Below are 3,675 nucleotides of genomic sequence, written 5' to 3' on the forward strand. Positions count from 1 at the left end.
TGAGCTGTGGGAGCAGCCTCTTTCTTGGTACACAATGTAGAGGATGTTTGGTGATGAGGAACTGGCATTTGGCTGAATTTTTGTTTTTTTTAAACTTTATTCCAATTCAATCCAATTAAATCAAGTCCAATTCAGAGCCCCAACAAGTTGAGACATTCCCGATCCAAGCTGACAAGACAGGACTCTCGCCTCCTGTCTTGGGTTTGATCTATATGATCCAAGCTGACCGGAGTTGGTGTAGCTCCTCCTCCAAGGCTTGATCTCATTTGCATCTTAGCCAAAAGGCCGAGAAGCCGCTTTTAAAAATTGCTTCAAGTGAAGCAAAAATGTAACCCAATGACTTCAACCAAGTGCAGCATGTCGATACTACACTTGATCTTAGCCAAAAGGCCAAGAAGCGATAGCCTGATAAGAACAGAAGGCCGAGACGCTATTGCAGTCACGCATACATTTTTCAAAATTTCTTCATGGGATGTGAGCAATGCTGGCAGGACCAGAAATAACAGCACACAGTAATTTTTGAGGCATGTATATAGTTTTAAGTTTTGAAATGTTATGACTGTAATTTGTATCGAACTGTAAAAAGTTTTAATTCTGCACTGTTTGCAATTCAAAGACATGTAGATTTGCAATGGTTTATTTGAGATTTTTATGAATAAAGTATATTTTTGGGCAAAAAATACTCTTATGCTCTTAGGGATCATTCTCAGCCTTTTGGCTAAGATCAAGTATAGTATTGACATGCTGCACTTGGTTGAAGTCATTAGGTTACATTTCAGCTTCTTTTGAAGAAATTTATTCAAGCGGCATCTCAGCCTTTTGGCTAAGATGCAAATGAGATCAAGCCTTGGAGGAGGAGCAATACCTACTCCAATCAGCTTGGATCATGTAGACCAAGCCCAAGACAGGAGGTGAGAGTCCTGTCTTGTCAGCTTGGATCGGGAATGTCCCAACTTGTTGGGACTCTGAATTGGCTTTAATTTGACTTGATTGGATTGGAATAAAGTAAACAAACAAAGAAAAAATTTATTAACAACCTTTAACAGAACTTGGTATGGGTTAAGGCATGTGTGGGCACCAGAGTTTTGGGTGGGCTGAAGGTTACGGGGGATTGGGTGTATGATGAGAGGCTGGCCAGGAACAAGTGGAAACTGATGTCTAGAGGTAACAAAGTCTTTTAGCAGCAGACAAGCAGCGGAGTTGGGCGATGTCACAGAATTGCAGGCCAGTGGTCTTACTGCTGGCGAGATATTGTTTGGGAGCTTGTCTCGGGCAGGGAAGGGAGGTGGGAAGAAGAACAGTTATGAACAGGATATTCCGGAATTTTAGGCCTAAACTGCTGAAGGCACAGCTGCCGAAAGTGGGAAACTCAGGGATGCAGAAGGGATGAGAGTTGAGGAGGATCACAGAAGACTTGAAGGAGCGGAGGAGGTCAGAGGGATGGGGAGGGACAAGGCCATGAAAGGATTTGAAAGTGAGTATTCAAATTTTAAAACTGACATGTTGATTGATAGGATTGTAATGTGTACACCATTTTACATCAATTCTAAAATACCATTGCTTGGAAGTTCTTGTTGACAATATTAACAGACGCACACTTGACATCTCCTAACATTTCTTCATGTGACTGCAATAATTCAGTTGAACACTAGTTTCCTGTCACCAAAAACCTTTTATTGTGTAACAGATGCTATGGCTTAACATTTCCTCTAATAGATCAGGCAAAGGAATGTATAAATATGTTCAGCATTAAGGAAGGATGTTAATGGGTTGGAAATGGTTCAGAGCAGGTTTACTAGATTGATACGTGAAATGAAGGGGTCGTTTCATGAAGAAAGGTTGGAAGACTGTGCTTGCTTCCACTGGAATTTAGAAGAGTGAGGGGTCGACTTGATTGAAGTGTATAAGATCCTGAATGGTCTCAACAAGGTGGACATGGAGAGGACGTTTCCTCTTGTGGGTGAGTCCAGAACTAGGGGGCATGGTTTTGAAATTAAATGTTGCCCTTCTAAGACAGAGACGAAGAGAATATTTTCTCTGAGGGCTGTGCAACTTTGGAACTCTGTAACTCAGAAGGTGGCGGACGCAGGTCACTGGATATTTTTAAGTCAGAAGTAGATAGATTCTCGTTAGGTCAGGGAATTAAAAGTTTATCTGGGATAAATGAGGTACATGAAACTCACACAACCAGTCACAGTGATTTCTAGGTTCATGCTTCTAGATCATTACATGACCTACATTCAAAGGTCTTGTGACAATTGCACTGTGCCCGTAGCAGGAAAATATTCAAGTGCCTTCCTGTTTGTCTTCAGGGCCGGCACAGTGGTTAGCACTGCTGCCTCGCAATGACAGGGACCCAGGTTTGATTCCTGGCTTGGGTCACTGCCTGTGTGGAGGCTGCACATTCTCCCTGTGTCTGTGCAGGATTCCTCCGGGTGCTCCAGTTTCCTCCCACTGTCCAAAAGTTGTGCTGGATAGGTGCATTGACCATGTTAAAGTTTATATATTAGTCACAAGTAATTCTTACATTAACACTGCAATGAAGTTACTGTGAAATTCCCCTAGCCATCACAGTCCAGTGCCTATTTGGATCAATGCGCCTAACCAGCACATCTTTCAGAATGTGGGAGGAAACCAGAGCACCCGGAGGGAGCCCACACAGACACGGGGAGAATGTGCAAACTCCCCACAGACAGTGACCCAAGCCAGGAATCAAACCCAGGTCCCTGGTGCTGTGAAGCAGCAGTGCTAACCACTGTGCTACTGTGCCACCCCCTTCAGTGTACCCAACCAGACATCAGTGTATGGCAACTCGGGGATTTTCGCAGTAACTTCATTGCAATATCAATGTAAGCCTACCTGTGACAATAATAAATAAACTTTAAAAGCTAGTATGAATAATTTTCTGTTGCTGATTGACATTTCCACCATTTGCCCTAATGTAAAATGATCACGACGCCATACATTTTATTAATCTGTTCCCTGGAAAATGAATTTGAATGAACACATTGGACAAATTGATGTCTCTGTGCATATTACATTGATTATATTGTTATGCACTAAGAAGCTCCATTGTACCAGATGAAACCATTGAAAACTGGTCATAACCAGTCTAGCATGGAGTGTATACACTTGCAATCATTTTACATCTGTTTGTTCTGCCAATTTTGAGTTCAGCAGAATAACTTAGATTTATGTTTATTGATCCTGTTCATGCCTCAGCAAGTGTCATGTTCGACAGGCTTTTAATGGTTGAGTGATTTTACATCTGTGGCTGTTCAATTTACTGGCAGCAGTGCCTGTAATCCCAGCGGAGAGATGCTTACCTCTGTGGGAGATGCTATTAGTCACTGGTTGACCTGAAATTCACATGATCTGGCTCAGAACTGTGACCTAATCTCCTCCACATGAGTTTACCAATGTAATGAGTTGCTGAGGCACTAGCATTTGCACACAGATAATGTGCACAGGGGAGTGATCTGAAACCAAATCCAAGCATTCAGAGCTTTACAGAGAACCAGCATTCCACCTGTCAAACTTGAAGGAAGCAACAACAGATCAAATACTTGTCCAAAGGTTCTGTGTTGTTGCAATGGGGCGATGCAAATTGCTTATAATTTTTATTCGGTCTAACGATTCGCGCTGACCAATAGGGATCTGGTCCACCATTGACAT

At 42.4% G+C, this 3,675-nt stretch overlaps 1 non-coding gene across 1 annotated transcript; it reads right to left on the reverse strand.

Moving 5' to 3' along the window:
• Positions 1-210: 210 nt before the first annotated feature.
• LOC145359714 (U2 spliceosomal RNA) lies at positions 211-402 on the reverse strand. Its single transcript, XR_013889621.1, has one exon. It is a non-coding gene; the product is annotated as a U2 spliceosomal RNA (small nuclear RNA).
• Between the last annotated feature and the right edge of the window lie 3,273 nt (positions 403-3,675).

This window comes from Carcharhinus amblyrhynchos, chromosome 28 (genome assembly GCF_965287045.1).
Source record: "Carcharhinus amblyrhynchos chromosome 28, sCarAmb.v2.hapA, whole genome shotgun sequence".
NCBI classification, from domain to species: Eukaryota; Metazoa; Chordata; class Chondrichthyes; order Carcharhiniformes; family Carcharhinidae; genus Carcharhinus; species Carcharhinus amblyrhynchos.